Genomic DNA, 17,589 nt, shown 5'->3' with positions numbered 1-17,589 from the left:
GTAAAAAATGTAAAATTGAAAATTTTTTAAAAACTTTTCTTTTGTCTTTCTCTCAAATCAAATCTTTCTCTCTATTTCTCTTTCTGTACCTGATTTGACATTTAATTCACCCACCCTAATTTACACTCCCCCCTCAGTCCTTGCACTGTTAATTTCACAATCCTTTAATCTGATTAAGGAGATACACAGTTGCTTGCCCTGTTCACTCAGGTCCCAGATGCCCTGTTTCCCTCACTGTGACGTTATCAGCTCGCACTTTCACCAACTTGTCAGGCAAAATTTAAAAACCTAAGGGCAAGTCTAACTAACGGCAAATGCAGTTAGATGTCCTGTCTCAGCAAATTATGGCCCAATAGCTTTAGCATAGGCAAATAGAGAAGCTTACCAGATAGCAGAGGATCAGGGGATATAAAATGCAAACTTCGAGCAGTTTGCGTATGTTAACTGAAACCTGGAGACATTTTTCTGACTTATTTTAAGTTCCCCACACGATGATTAGTCCAAGAGGGAGACCAGATAACCTGTACTTCTAATAATGCTAAACAACAACAACTTGCATTTATATAGAGCCTTTAATGTCCCAAGGTGCTTAAAAGGAGCGTTATCAAACAAAATTTGACACTGAGCCACGTAAGGAGATATTAAGACAGGTGACCAAAGAGGTAGGTTTGAAGGAGAGTTTTAAAGGAGTAGAGAGGTAGATAGGTAGACAGGTTGAGGGAGGGAATTCGAGATCTTCGGGCCTAGACTGCTGCCATTGGTGGAGCGATTTTTTTAAAAAAAAATTCATTCATGGGATGTGGGCGTCACCGACAACGCCAGCATTTATTGTCCATCCCTAATTAAAATCGGGGATGCGCAAGTGGTCAGTATTGGAGGAGCGGGGAGATCTTGGAGGGTTATTGGGCTGGAGGAGGTTACAGAAATAGGAAGGGGACAAGTACACCACAAGTTCACGTGTTCAATCATTTTTATTTCCTCCCTATGTGTATTTCCCAATGGCTGAAAGACCAAGAATCATCTTGTGGGAATTGGCAGTAAGTAAATAATATCTTGCCTTTCCATAGCACTGTCCATTGGCACATCACTTTACTAAATCACTTTACTACATCACTTTACGACATCACTAGGATATCTCCTACCAGTTTAACATTATATATAACTTACATTTAACATTGTGAATTCTAGGCAAAGGAACATGAAAAAAAATAGAAAAATATTAATTATCCTTTTTCCAGGAAGTTGTTAGCTATTAGTGAGGGTGCAGAGGAGATTTACTAGAATGGGACCAGGGAAGAAAAGCTTCACTTACGTGGAGAGACCAGAGAAACTTGGGTTGTTCTCCTTACAGTAGAGAAGGTTAAGGGTAGATTTAATAGAGGTGTTCAAAATCATGACCGGTTTTGACAGAGTAAATAAGGAGAAACTGTTTCTACTGCAGAAGGGTCGGTAACCAGAGGACCCATAGATTTAAGGTAATTGGCAAAAAGGACCAGAGGCGACATGGAGATTTTTTTTTTTTTTAAAACCCAGCAAGTTATTACGATCTGGAATGCACTGCCTGAAAGGGTGGTGGAAGTAGATTCGATAACAACTTTCAAAAGGGAATTGGATAAATATTTGAAAGGGGAAAGAGCAGTGGAATGGGACGAATTGGCTAGCTCTTTCCAATATGGCCTACTCCTGCTTCTATCTTGTATGGTCTTATGGTCTTTCACAGAGTCGGTACAAGTATGGTGGGCTGAATGGCCTCCTTCTATGCTGTATCATTCTATGATGCATTGATTCTAGTGTAGGATGGAGTGAATGGCTTGAGCTTTTGTAGGAGCGATGATTTTTTTTGAATGCAAAGCCATTATTTAGATCCTCCATGTGCGATTGATACTGTATGCCTTTGCAGCATGAATAGAAGAATACCCACTTAGTCACTGATGGAACAGTCTTACAAGAATCCATTGGGTAATGAAAAAACAGGCTCTTTGCTATTTTGGACAGAATGTGTTACTTTAACACAGGAAACAAAAAGGAGCTGATTCGGCCTGACATTTCTTTAATATCCTGAAGGAAAATTCTCAAAAACTTTCTTTCAGCCTCCAAAAAGGCTGACCAGAATATCCATCCAACCTTGCAAATTATCTTGGAAAGCAATTGATTGCCATTTGAAAGACATACTTGAATGCTATGAACTACTGCTTTATTTATTTCCAGAAATATTTATTGTATAAACTTGAGTTCTAATGTGTATAGCTATGCCAGCAATGCACTCTGTAAAAGACATGTTTTTAAAAATACATTAATATATAAACAAGAGTACAATCTTTCTCTTTTAAGTAAGGAAAAAATTCTTACACAATGATTGTTAATTGTGAAATGTTTGACCGTTTTCCAGTTTGGATTTGTAGAATTTGCTTCATGAAATAAATGTTGTATAAAATAATACACTTCTCTTTCTAAAACCAAATATTTATCCAGCTCTCTTTTTTAAAAAAGGTTCTAATCAACATCCATTAACTACTTTATGGAAAAAAAAGTCATTCCAAGTTAAATAGCTCACTTACACTTACATTATCCATCCTCTTAGTATTTTAATAACCCAGGTCATTCTCCTCCTCTCAATTTTCTCTTCCCCAATGAAAACAAATCCAGCTTGGTGAGTCTCCCAACTCATAGCCCAAAAGTTCTGGAATAATCTCTTCTCTGAATCCTTACCAATGCATCAATGCCCTTTCAAAGTTAGGATGCACAAAACTGCACCACAATACTTTAAACATGGCCACATCAATGATGTCAGACGAGGTCATAACAAATTTTACAACTTTTTAAAAGTCTTGGGATGCAGCTTAGTATTTAATTAGCCTTACAGAATTATATCTTAACATTTAGTTCTGGGTACTAAATTATAGGAAGGCTAGTTGGGCCATGGTAAGTTTACAGCTAAGATTCACTGTAAATAACCTTTTATCTTTGGTATAATTTCAAAGAACTGCTCAAAAAATTGCAGCTTTCATTGGTACAGAGAAATTCAAAGGTGGGGGGGGGGCGGGGAAGAGACAGAGGTTTTCAAAATTATGAAAAGGTCTTGCAATGGGAAAAAGTGAAAGTGTGTTTCTACTAGTTAGCAAATCTATAAGCAGAATAAATTCAGGATTGCCATTGGAAGAACTAAGGTTAAGTTAAAAGTTTACTTTTTTCCCCCCCACAGAGGGTTATTGGATCATGGAATGCTTTATTTACCACATGGGGCTATTGAGGCTGAGCCTATATCATTTAAATGGAAATGGATGAGCATTTAAAATGGACAAATACAAAAAGATCAGGGGAATTGGATTAGATAGGTCCAGTTGAAGAGCCAGCACCAGCAAAGGCATGATGAGCCACATGGCCTCATTTTGTGCTCTTATTTTCATGATTCTGTAAACTTTCTCTATTGTATGGCTGGTTGTGCATCTTTGGTTTGACTGCAATTAGCTTTGATATGGCATTCAATGTTCCCATTTCTCATTCCAAGTAATGCAATACTTTATTTTTCACCATTATATATGGAATATTTTGTATTACAATATGCTTTACTGAGCCGCATTTACTCTGGATTCCGCCTGGTTTTCTGTCTGCAATTCTCCACAGAAAATACCAATTACCAAATATATGCGTAGTTATTTTAAAAGCTAACGTTCTCCACCTTTTTTTATATAAAAGCCTATTGCTGTGTACAATAAACTTGTGCAATCTCACCTTTCAAAATGCTAACCTAGTAATGATTCATCTACCTGTTAGAGTCCAGTTTGTGTAAATACAAGCAGTTCCAAACTACTACAGCATGAGCGTTGAACAGAATTTACATAAGGACCAACAACATACAAAAGTATGCCACCATTTATATTGTCAACCCGCTGATCCTACATTATTAATTGTACTTCCTTTGGAATTTGATACTTTCTTTTGTTAGAAGATTTCTCGCTAGTCTCAAGGTCTCCCCATTACATTCCACCAAAAAAAATCTCAATCACATTGCAGTTAAAAAAAATGCACATCACATTCCGCACCCGTAGAAAGACTGAGGGGAAAATTTCCAGTCGTGTTAAATGTTGCAAAAATCTGAGGCGAGTGGGTTGTGCACTTCAAGAAACAAAATAACAGATTACCTGCTAACCTGCAATTCCATTTACAGCACACCTATATTGACATGGAATCAATTTAAGAAGCCTGCACCCTGTTCAGTAAGTATCTGCTTATGTTCCACTTCTGTTCTGAGCTTAACTTTAAATTTTCTTTCATCTTTTGTACATCAAACAATCTGCCAGTACCCAGCCCTGCAAATCCAAAACTTCAACCTGGCAGCCACTCTCACCCCGAACTTTGGCACTGGCCTCTTCCTAGACATAACTCCCACATTCCTACCCCCCCCCCCCCCCCCCCACCCACAGCCATACAGCCCAATTTCTTCTTCAGCCTGCATGCAAAGCTACCTGAAGTGTGTTAGTATTTCAAATATTTAACAATACATTACAGCATCAAGACAATGACACAGAAATTGCGCTGAGCAGCAAATGAACCTCTCCCGCCGTTCATTAGTTATAAACCCGCCTATTTGCAGGCTTTTGGGGGGCCAACTTGCTTCAGTGGTGAGCTGCAAAAAGTGCTGCGTTCTTTCCTGGGTTTCTGTCAGCTGAGAGAGGGTTGCTCTCTCGCCCCTCAACCAATCAGCTTGAAGCATCCTTGACAAGCCGTGCAGAGTCAGAACCAGGAAGCAAAAGCTACAACAAATTCAAATGTAAAATCAGTTAGAAAAAGCAGAATAAAGAGGGGTAAGTGTTATCAATGGACAGCCATGTGGTGAAGGATAGAATACTAGAGCCTGGTCTTTAGTTGTTTCCAAGCTTTCATTCATCGAGATTCTCCTTACACACAAACACTCCACACACCCTAGATGAGCTCTCCTATAAAAAGGATACCAGAGAGCCCCCAATTGATACCCACCACCTGAATACAATTAACTGATATAAAACATACAATTAACAAAGAAATATTGAATTGAGGGGAAGAAAGAGTTTTTAAAAATTAAAATTTTTTAATATAAATCTATAACAATTAAAATCAGAAGTATATTAATTTTCAGTGCCAGAGAGGTTGTTTGGCAGTCATTAAGACTTACCACGTCATTAAAAGTTAGTTTAGATCAAAAAAACCCCAGCATATCTTTATGGAGATATCAGTTCGTTTCTAGCTGGGCAGTGCAACAAGTTCGTGCTGGTCCATTCATTCAACTGGTGAGCTGTCCTTCCCAAGCAGCTTTCAAGCGCACAGGACAAATGGTAGAGCAATTTCCGGATTTCCGCATTTGTCTGCGCATGTGTGCTTGCCAGAACTTCCTCATCCATTTGTCTGAACGGTGAGCCCTGTTAGCGTCGCTGTTATTTCATGAACAATTTCCAGGCCATTATGTTGAAAGCCTCGTCACCAAACCATGGGAAACAACGTTAAAATTGGTGCTGAGAAGTCAATAAAGGCAGCATGTACCCTCCTCTTCCCATCCTTTCCTCACCCAACACACACTATGCACCATCCTATTGCCCAACTTTCCTTTCCAAGGTTCTTGAAAATGTTGTCACTTCCCAGATCTGTGTTCGTCTCACCCACAACTCCATTTAAATCCATCTAAATCAGGTTTCATCCCCTCCCCCGCCACCTAACAGCACCAAAATAGCCTTAGGCAAAGCCATGAACAACATTCTCTGACTAACAGTGGTGCATCGTCCCTTCTCGTCCTACAGCCTTCAAACAGTTGACCATATCATTCTGCTCCAAATCCTCTCCCCCCACGGTCTAGCTCCACAAGAATGTCCTTGCTGGGTTCTATTCTTATCTATCTAATTGTAGCCAGAGCATCTCCAGCATGGATTTATTTTCCAACTCCCACATCACCATTGGACTCTCCATCCTTGGTCCCCTCCAGTTCCTCATCTACATACTGGTGTGGCCTTTCAAGTTGAAAATTTACCCCATTGCCTCTTAGTGACATCATCCAAGCACGTACACTGATGACACCCAGCTCTACCTCTCAACCAGTTCAGTGGCTTTGCGACATCAGACTGCTCGCCTGACATCCAGTTTTGGATCAGCTGTAACTCCCTTCAGCTTTGATCTTTCCAATGTTTAGCTATCATCTGAAGTCCTCACCACAAACTACGTACCCTCACCACTGACTTCATCCAGCATCCTGGCCACCGTCTCGGGCAGAATCAAACTGTTCACAAACTCAGCTTCCTGTTCCACCCTGAACTGCCCATATTCTCTCCATTACAAATATTGCCTATTTCCAATTTGTAACATTACCCATCTCTGTCCCTACCTCAGCTCATCTGCTGCTAAATCCCCGATCCATGCCATTGTCACCTCCAGACCTTATTATCCCAATTGCCTCCTGGCTGGCCTCCCAACCCAATCTTCCATAAATTTCAGCTCATCCAAACCTCTGCTGCCTGTATCCGACCTTGAACCATATCCTGTCAACTCCCATCTTTGCTGGCCAACACCTCAATTCTGCTCACTGTGATTAAATCCCACCCCTCAATAGACTCCTTTGCTCTATCTCTAACTTTCTCCAGCACTACAACTCCCTCAAAATCCACTATTCCTGACTCTAGCCTCTTCTGCACCTCCCCTTCCCTATGTCCCCACTGATGTACCTTCAGCTGCCTAGGTCCTAATCTCTGGAATTCTTCCCTAAACTTCTCCACTACTTTTAATGCCCTTCTTAAAAGCCAGTTCTTTGACTAATATTTTGGTACCCCTCCCAATCTTTTCTTTTTTGACTTATGTCTATTTTTCTTCATGCATATGTGAAGCACCTTCCACTTTAAGGGCACTACATAAATGCAAGTTGTCAGAATTAAATTGTTGTATATACCCACTGCATTTCAATAATAACGATTTAAATACAGTGGTATTTATAAAGGCCTCAGTCAGCAGGGGTCCTGCCAATCTCCCGCCTAACTGCGAAAGAATCGCCAGAAAAAGCAGTGACCCAGGTGCACTGGGTCTTATAATTTCTGGGTTCTTCTGGCATTCCATGTAAGGGAGTCTCTGCTCACTCCTTAAAAGGCAAACACTATTGAGGTGAGGACTCCCTGGGCAAGGAGTTCTTACTTTTCAGACTCATTCAGGACCTGGAGTAGTACTGGAGCCAGTACACCATGTGAAATGAGATTCACCAACTTCCAGATTAGGTGGTAGTTAGCCCCACTGGGTAGGAATTGGGATCCAGGTCGAGGAACTGGACTGGACCAAAGAGTGCCCGGAGTTTCTTTTTTTTAAAAATCAAAATCACCCCTCAGGAAGTCTGCATAGGATTCTGGGAAGGGAGAAAGGGAGGCCTGGGCACTCTCCACCCACCCCAAAAGGCTGCCAGGTGCTGAATCTTCCGGCTGCAGGTGCCATGAATGGTCAAGGTAAGTGAGGTCAACTGTCAAGTGGCATCTCCTAACTGCACCACTAGCCGCATCCACTGCTCCATGCACTACATCGCCCATCACCCTCACACCAACAAACTCTTCCAATCAGATGCTTCCTCTCACCCTCGCACACTAATACTGTTGCAAGCTGCACACCCACAACTCACAGGTCACACACACTGGCAAATATTCAATCACGACAGGCAAATCTCCCAAACATCTTGCAGGATACTCACCGACACAGCCCGTTTTCTTGCGGAAGGTGGTGCATAACAGGAGGCAGCAAGTGGCAGTGGCTCCATTGAACATGAACCTGCTGTCCTCTCAGGATAACAGCATTCCTGTCCCATCCCTGCCACTCTGCCAATGCCCTTGCTGTTGCCTGTCAGCTAGCCAGCTCACTCCCTATAGAGTATTGAAACTTTATTATAGGAACATAGGAATGGGAGTCGGCCATTTAGCCCCTTGAGCCTGTTCCACCATTCAATGAGATCATGGTTGATCTGTGACCCAACTCCATACGCCTGTCTTAACCAAAGGTATTAATTGATGTGAGGCTAACAAAAAATCTATCAATCTCAGAAGTAAAATTAACAATTGAGCTAGCATCAACTGCCGGTTGCAGAGGAGCGTTCCAAACTTCTACCACACTTTGCTTGTAGAAGCGTTTCCGAACTTCACTCCTGAAAGTCCTGCCTCTAGTTTTTAGGCTATGTCCCCTAGTCCTAGTACTCAAGTATAGAAGACCTCCAAAATCAGGTACAAATGCATCAGCAGCCAGAAGCAATAATCTAGCAACTAACCTATAAATCCTGCATGATCCTTTAAATAGCATTGATTTGGGTGGGGGGGTTCTCCATGCTGTTTACGACCTGTTCAGCTGTGCAAGGTTAAGACAATGCGTTGGCTGGAGCATTGAGTTCCAAAATTGCATCTGTCCCTTTAAATCAGCACTGCACACTGAACTACCACATATTGTCCCTACTTTACATGCTGCCGGCATTCGTTATCTGCACGTGCGCAAATGCCTTCACCAATATGGCATCCAGCGCACATCACACAAGAAGTGTGCACGTGCGCATTCCGGACACCATTTTGGATCCTTAGGAGGCCGCATATCGCCTACAAAACGGGCGCTATGCGGCCCAATTTATATCCCATAATCTCTGGTAATGTATCAGGTTAGTTTAAGTCTGGTAAAAAGAACAAACTTGCACTTATATAGCGCCTTTCAAATCCTCGATGTGCCAAAGTGCTTTACGGCGAACAAATTACTTTTAAAGTATGGTCACTTTTGTTTTATTGGCCTATGCAGTAGCCAATTTGTGCACAGCAATATTTCATCAGGATGCTTTAGAAGGGGGAATCAGCAACGTTGGTGGCCTTGAGGAGAGAAGAGGCAAGTTTGAGAACAGAAGCATATGGCAAAAAATAAAATTAATGGACCAAGATATATAAAGGTCTTAAGTTTGGAAACATAATATTTTATTTCCATAATTCTGACTGTTATAAGTGAACACTGGAAAATACCTTTTCGGATTAAACACATTTACTTCCAACAAGAATTCCCAAGCCAAGAACAGCACATCAATTTCTAACTCAAACCTGGCATGGAATGAGCCTTTCTGCAGGGTATATTTCATTCATATTCTATAAGAAAATTGAAATTATGTACACCAATATTCAGACTCAACAAATGGGAGGCAACATTAGGTACTTAGTATCACCGCTACATACCTGAATACATGAGGCATTGCATCAGATAAATTAGAGGCATCTTTCTTTTGGCCCAAGTATATATAAATCCAGATCACAGTGTAAAATATTTTCCACTCGTCATTGAAAAACAGTTTATGAAAAGAAGCCTTCAACACATTCTTGGCCTAAATCTAAGGATGGGGTCAATAGTTGGCTAGCAAACTCCTTTTGCATGGGCTCACATCCAGTCCAGACTGATGAAATTAAAATCTCCTCCTACTGGCCTGGGTTAAATCAGTTCGGGCAGTCTCAACACACTTTTTAAACTGTTGTGAAACTGCCACAGTTTGAAAATCTCAGCAAGGACATGAGGTTCGCTGGTGCATAAAATTGATACTTTTTCAGTGATCTTCTAAGGTTTAGCTTTAGGGCATATTGTTGGGGTAGAACCCATATTCTGTACTTGATTACGACATATCTGAATTGGTGCTTGATACGAACACTGTAGGGCTGATTCTGCATAACTGCCCTCTTGGCAGGGATCATCATCCATTGGGAGCACATATTTCAGGAACTCATGGATGCATTTACTAAGAAATTCTATCCATAACTTGGTGACAGCTTCCTTTGCAAAACAAAGGCCCCTGCAGAAGCTGCTCCTCTGACAAATGCAGCTTCATGCACCTCTGCCTGTATATTCTGGTGTAAGGGTACTGGCAGGTGGGTGCCACAGGTCACTGGTGTTGCCTGGCATTGCACCCCCTCTTCTTCCAAACAGCAAAGATACAAGGGAATTCCCAATGGAATACCCATTGTTCCCTGTGCGAAACAATGGGGTTGGGTGGGGGCGCAGGGGTGGAGAATGGTAGCCCCACAGCAAATTGCACAAAGACAGATGTCAAAGTTGTTGGCAACACAAAAACACACAGCTTAAAAAATGTCAGAAATAAGCTTCAAACTAATGCTAACAAACTAGTGCTGGGCTCTTCAATTTACTTTTCCACCATCCCCCCAGCACCTAGAAACCTGGATACAAGAGATATCAATGCAAGAGGTGGCATTGAGGGGAAATAGGCTGGATAACAATTTTCACCTCATTTACATGCTCATTGCAGCCACTGAAAATGACAGCAAACATCACTGCATGCAGAAAAAAAATGGGTGGAGATCCAACATTACAGAACTTGAACCAATTTTCGTGGACCAGATTAGGAAATCCAAGTGTCAGTGTTGTCATCAGGCACTTCCTGAGGAGGATTAACATGGTCACTTGCAGAATAAAGCTCCATGCGACCTACCACGACGAGCTGAGGAACAGTTCCCTGCAAGGACTGCCGTATCCCCCCATCCCTTATCAAAGGAACCGATTATTCTAGAGGGCTTGGGATATGGATCTGCCAAAAAATTCTAAGAATTTACAGGTAAAATAATGCAATCTAGTACATTTTCAGGTGCAGTGTGTTTACGGAAAACTATAATCATCTGCATTTACACAGACAGTCCCCTTTCATACACTATTGGAGACACTCAGACATTTCTTTCAATCTCCAAGCATGTTTGCATCATGTAGAATTACCATTAAAAGTATCTAGGAAAGAAACTTGGGTAATAATTGATCACTCATTAAAAGGAGCACAAGCAATGCAAGATGGTTATATAAAAATTAGCCCCTTTCCAGGAAGGCTGCTTTCACTCTGATTTGCCCTGATCCTCATGAATATAAATCATTATGCATTTGCAAAATCCACATTAAAGATTTGGACCCAAACTGTTCGTTGGGTTGCGGGTTTTTTGATCATGTTGTTTCTTCAAAGTATTTTGAGATTGCGTTATGTTTAAGAGCTGTATTTTTAAACAAAGTGACAGGCTGATTTATGCAATTCACTATTGATAGAATGAGGGTCAACGGTCTCATGCCAGGTCCATTAGCCAGGATGGCCCACATTCAACACGAGAACAGGATTTGTTAGGGTGGGTTTTCTTCATGTAGCCTGCCCAAAATTGAGTGGGAGAGTGGGGCGGGAGAGTGGGGCGGGGGAAATAAAGGGAAAAATTAGGTGACGAGGCCTATTGCTGCCTTCCCCACACATCAATTTCCCTCACCCTGCCAGGACAGCTGCTGGCCATTGTTTCCCTGCCTGTTGCATGCAAATACCAGCAGGGGCATAGGGCCCAGGTTCCCAACCCATTTCCCTCCCACTTAACTCTACTCACACCACTATCTGGTAGTTGTTCCTGGTTTGCAGCGGGAACGGCTCCACGTGCGGCAAACAGAGGGCCTATTGGAGGACTCCTCTCACTTCAATTCAGCCCCACTTAGCGGAGACTGAAGCCTTCAGCATCTGAGGCCTTTAGTGGGAAATGGATTGAAATACTAGGAATATAAATGCAACTCCACTTGCCTCAAATTTGCCACAAAAATCATAAATTTTCATGCCATGTTCTGTACGGAAGACTCTGGAAAGCCAAAATAGCTCCTATACGTGAACAGAAACAGGGCAAATGGAATCAGGGTGGTGTGTGAACCCAATTCAAAAGACACATTCAAGCACATCTTATATCAATGGCAACAGCTGAAAAAATCTCCCTGCTAGTCACACGAGCAGCAATATATAGCAGTGTCAGCCAATATGAGCACCAGCATGTTGATCACGAACAAGCAACAGTCAAAATGTAAATAGCAGCAGCCTGTCAATCCCAGATTGAGAAACATGTAGAAGAGCTTGTCTCATAATGGTCATATAATCAGTGCTTTCAACTAGACATTCTTTTTCCAACAAGCGTCTTCATCTTTGAATATAAAGGACTACTATCACTGGAGAAACTCGAATATGCTATCACAGAGCAGATGGATGATTTGGCAAAGGATTTTTTGAAACACATTTATAAATTTAAAGAATTTGCTTTTAACATTTAGAGGATTTATAACATATTTAAAGATACTATTTCCCAGTGTTAAGACAAATTTTCTCATGCCGTTCGCCAATTCTTCGAGGGATTAGAGTGATCTCTACTATATAACGCAATTTCTTAAATGAATCACAAGCTTTTTAGCTCTATTTCACAAACAGAAATGATATCCATCTATGGAAAGAAACTGCCACATAGTGATAATGTTTTAGTGAAATCAGCACTAGCTACTGAGCAATGCAAAATTACATTAGATGATGAGAATTTAAAATGGCCACAAAGGGCATGTCAAATGTAAACCTTCAGCTCATCCATTCATAGGAGCTAAAAGGAACACATTCTTGTGTTTTATCTGTGATTCAACTCAAGTATGTTGAGCACAGACATTACATATCCCATAATTCACAGCTCCACATAATAGGGCTGGCGGCCTCCTCACCTCAAACACAACGTACATATTTGACTTTGTTCCGATAAAGCCACAAATGATTTAGAATACTTGTTTATAGTCAATTATTGGTAACCATTTGATTTCTTTAAATATTTTTTAAAGAATGAGTTTTTCACACAGCCTATAAATGGGCAATACTGAACAGTAGAACTGACTCTGCTGATACAATATTTTACTGATGCATACTGTGTCATCTCACTGAAAATAAGAAATAGAAAGAGTCCATTACTATTGTGCAATGCTGAGCCAGAGAGGCAAGATGTCAGTTGGGTTCTGAACATGGTGAAAACCCAAATCAAGGTCAGGCAGGACTTCGCAACTTCCTCGGGAGGGGAAGTGACACCAGCAAATCACCACTCCGTACCTTATCGTGCATTGCAGGTGGCCAGATCGAGAGGGGAGCAATAGCAGAACTTTGGGAGTGGCTGCCAGGCGCCACTCTCTGCTGGGCAGTGGTGCACGCTGTGCAAGGATCAAAAAGGGATGTGAAAGGTTCAGCCTTAAATAATTGATAATTTTACCTGGGCCATTTATCACAAATCAGAAAATTGAACTTCAACCCTGTAACATTTTGAAACAAATACAAATTTTAAAAAAAATTATGAATCCTTTCATTGTGAATTTTTGAGATCAGGGCTATGAATCATAGAATCATAGAAGTTTACAACATGGAAACAGGCCCTTCGGCCCAACATGTCCATGTCGCCCAGTTTATACCACTAAGCTAGTCCCAATTGCCTCCACTTGGCCCATATCCCTCTATACCCATCTTACCCACGTAACTGTCCAAATGCTTTTTAAAAGACAAAATTGTACCCCGCCTCTACTACTGCCTCTGGCAGCTCGTTCCAGACACTCACCACCCTTTGAGTGAATGTATCTCTCCCCTCTCACCTTAAATCTATGCCTCCTCGTTATAGACTCCCCTACCTTTGGGAAAAGATTTTGACTATCCACCTTATCTATGCCCCTCATTATTTTATACACTTCTATAAGATCACCCCGAAACCTCCGACTCTCCAGGGAAAAAAGTCTCAGTCTATCCAACCTCTCCCTATAAGTCAAATCATCAAGTCCTGGTAGCATCCTAGTAAATCTTTTCTGCACTCTTTCTAGTTTAATAATATCCTTTCTATAATAGGGTGACCAGAACTGTGCACAGTATTCCAAGTGTGGCCTTACTAATGTCTTGTACAACTTCAACAAGACATCCCAATTCCTGTATTCACCTGTGACTCCACTTTCAAGGAGCTATGAACCTGTACTCCTAGATCTCTTTGTTCTATAACTCTCCCCAATGCCCTACCATTAACGGAGTAGGTCCTGGCCCGATTCGATCTACCAAAATGCATCACCTCACATTTATCTAAATTAAACTCCATCTGCCATTCATCGACCCACTGGCCCAATTTATCAAGATCCCGTTGCAATCCTAGATAACCTTCTTCAGGACTTGATGATTTGACTTATAGGGAGAGGTTGGATAGACTGAGACTTTTTTCCATGGAGAGTAGGAGGTTTAGGGGTGATCTGTCCACAATGCCACCAATCTTGGTGTCATCTGCAAACTGACTAACCATGCCTCCTAAATTCTCATCCAAATCATTAATATAAATAACAAACAGCGGACCCAGCACTGATCCTTGAGGCACACCGTTGGTCACAGGCCTCCAGTTTGAAAAACAACCCTCTACACCCACCCTCTGTCTTCTGTCGTCAATCCAATTTTGTATCCAATTGGCTACCTCACCTTGGATCCCGTGAGATTTAACCTTATGTAACAACCTACCATGCGGTACCTTGTCAAAGGCTTTGCTAAAGTCCATGTAGACCACGTCTACTGCACAGCCCTCATCTATCTTCTTGGTTACCCCTTCTAAAAACTCAATCAAATTCGTGAGACATGATTTTCCTCTCACAAAACCATGCTGACTGTTCCTAATCAGTCCCTGCCTCTCCAAATGCCTGTAGATCCTGTCTCTCAGAATACCCTCTAACAACTTACCCACTACAGATGTCAGGCTCACCGGTCTGTAGTTCCCAGGCTTTTCCCTGCCGCCCTTCTTAAACAAAGGCACAACATTTGCTACCCTCCAATCTTCAGGCACCTCACCTGTAGCTGTCGATGATTCAAATATCTCTGCTAGGGGACCCGCTATTTCCTCCCTAACCTCCCATAACGTCCTGGGATACATTTCATCAGGTCCCGGAGATTTATCTACCTTGATGCGCGTTAAGACTTCCAGCACCTCCCTCTCTGTAATATATACACTCCTCAAGACATCACTATTTATTTCCCCAAGTTCCCTAACGTCCATGCCTTTCTCAACCGTAAGTACCGATGTGAAATATTCATTTAGGATCTCACCCATCTCTTGTGGTTCCGCACATAGATGACCTTGTTGATCCTTAAGAGGCCCTACTCTCTCCCTAGTTACTCTTTTGCCCTTTTAATTATTTGTAGAAGCTCTTTGGATTCTCCTTTGCCTTATCTGCCAAAGCAATCTCATATCCCCTTTTTGCCCTCCTGATTTCTCTCTTAACTCTACTCCGGCAATCTCTATACTCTTCAAGGGATCCACTTGATCCCAGCTGTCTATGCATGTCATATGCCTCCTTCTTCTCAATCTCCCGAGTCATCCAAGGTTCCCTACTTCTACCAGCCTTGCCCTTCACTTTATAAGGAATGTGCTTACCCTGAACCCTGGTTAACACACTTTTGAAAGCCTCCCACTTACCAGACGTCCCTTTGCCTGCCAACAGACTCTCCCAATCAACTTCTGAAAGTTCCTGTCTAATACCATCAAAATTGGCCTTTCCCCAATTTAGAATTTTAACTTTTGGGCCAGACCTATCATTCTCCATAGCTATCTTAAAACTAATGGAATTATGATCACTGGTCCCAAAGTGATCCCTCACTAACACTTCTGTCACCTGCCCTTCCTTATTTCCCAAGAGGAGGTCAAGTTTTGCCCCCTCTCTAGTCGGGCCATCCACATACTGAATGAGAAATTCCTCCTGAATACACAACAAATTTCTCTCCATCCAAGCCCCTAATGCTATGGCTGTCCCAGTCAATGTTGGGAAAGTTAAAGTCCCCTACTATTACCACCCTATTTTTCTTGCAGCAGTCTGTAATCTCCTTACATATTTGCTCCTCAATTTCCCATTGACGATTTGGGGGTCTGAAGTACAATCCTATCAAAGTGATCTCTCCCTTCTTATTTTTCAGTTCTACCCATATAGACTCAGTGGGCAAACCCTCGGATATATCCCCTCTCACTACTGCCGTGATGTTCTCCCTAATCAAGAACGCAACTCCCCCTCCTCTCTTACCTCCTGTTCTATCTTTCCTATAGCATCTGTACCCTGGAACATTGAGCTGCCAGTCCTACCCCTCCCTTAGCCATGTTTCAGTAATAGCTATAACATCCCAGTCCCATGTACCCATCCATGCCCTGAGTTCATCTGCCTTGCCCATCAGGCTTCTTGCATTGAAATAAATGCAGTTTAATCTAGACTGCCCTTGGTCTTTGCCCTGCTTTCTCAGACCATCTGTCCGGTCATGTTTTGTACACTCTCCCTTACTGCCTTTTGTTTCTGTCACCACTTTACCTCCCACTGACTTCCTGCATTGGTTCCCATCCCCGTGCCACATTAGTTTAAACCTTCCCCAACAGCACTAGCAAACACTCCCCCTAGGACATTGGTTCCAGTCCTGCCCAGATGCAGACCGTCCAATTTGTACTGGTCCCACCTCCCCCAGAACCGGTTCCAATGGCCCAGGAATTTGAATCCCTCCCTCTTGCACCATCTCTCAAGCCACGTATTCATCCTAGCTATCCTGTCATTCCTACTCTGACTAGCTCGTGGCACTGGTAGCAATCCTGAGATTACTACCTTTGAGGTCCTACTTTTTAGTTTAACTCCTAACTCCCTAAATTCAGCTTGTAGGACCTCATCCCGTTTTTTACCTATATCGTTGGTACCTATATGCACCACGACAACTGGCTGTTCACCCTCCCCCTCCAGAATGTCCTGCAGCTGCTCCGAGACATCCCTGACCCTTGCACCAGGGAGGCAACATGCCATCCTGGAGTCTCGGTTGCGTCCGCAGAAACGCCTGTCTATTCCCCTTACGTGTTGTGGAGATGCCGGTGATGGACTGGGGTTGACAATTGTGAACAATTTTACAACACCAAGTTATAGTCCAACAATTTTTATTCACTATCTCCCTCAGTAATTTTTATCTGTGGTGTGACCAACTCACTGAACGTGCTATCCACGACTTCCTCAGCATCGCAGATGCTCCAAAGTGAGTCCATCCGCAGCTCCAGAGCCGTCAAGCGGTCAAACAGTAGCTGCAGCTGGACACACTTCCCGCAGGTGAAGGAACCAGGGACACAGGAAGGATCCCTGAATTCCCACATCCCACAAGAGGAACATGACACGGGTCTGGGATCTCCTGCCATGACTTAACCCTTAAGTTAGCTTAACAACTACAATGTCAAGAAAAAAAAGGATTTCCAAAACCATGTGGCAGAAAATGTATTGATTTGGCTTCGGCTTAACCTTCACCTTAATTTCCCCTGCTCCCACTCCTTTGGCTTCTTTGTACTCAGTCGTCCCTTAACCTCACCTTTCACATCAGCTTCTCCACCTACAGGCATCCTTCAACCTCATCAGCTCATGTGGCCTCATTAGCTCAGAAGGTTTTGATCATTGATGCACAGATCTTCAACCACTTTCTCATCTCTTTTGCCATCCAGATATCCCTACCTACTTCCAATCCTACTACACTCACCCACTGCCAGGGGAAAAAAAAACATCTGGTACCCTCCCCACCTCCAGCTCCAAAACATTCTCTAACTCCCCTTCCTCTAGCACTCAAGTCATTGCTGCTATTGTTGACCTGTTAAACAACTACCTAATGCCTACCTTCAATGTCCCCATCTCCTACTGTCCTAGTTCTGCAGCACAGTTTGCACCAGTCGGAGGGCTGCAGATTTGATCACAGATGACACGGTACCGTTGTATCCACCACCAAATCTGCCTCAACAATGTCGAGCATCACCACAT

The 17,589-nt window shown here is 42.4% G+C and overlaps 1 protein-coding gene across 3 annotated transcripts in view; it reads right to left on the bottom strand.

Moving 5' to 3' along the window:
* The window catches only part of me1 (malic enzyme 1, NADP(+)-dependent, cytosolic), a 409,773-nt gene that overhangs the window by 110,273 nt on the left and 281,911 nt on the right, over positions 1-17,589 (bottom strand). The gene's annotated exons all lie outside the window — the stretch shown is intronic.

Source organism: Heptranchias perlo, chromosome 5 (assembly GCF_035084215.1).
Source record: "Heptranchias perlo isolate sHepPer1 chromosome 5, sHepPer1.hap1, whole genome shotgun sequence".
Classification (NCBI taxonomy): Eukaryota; Metazoa; Chordata; class Chondrichthyes; order Hexanchiformes; family Hexanchidae; genus Heptranchias; species Heptranchias perlo.
The sequence above is the reverse complement of the archived record's forward strand: the minus strand, read 5'-3'. Positions and strand labels throughout refer to the sequence as shown.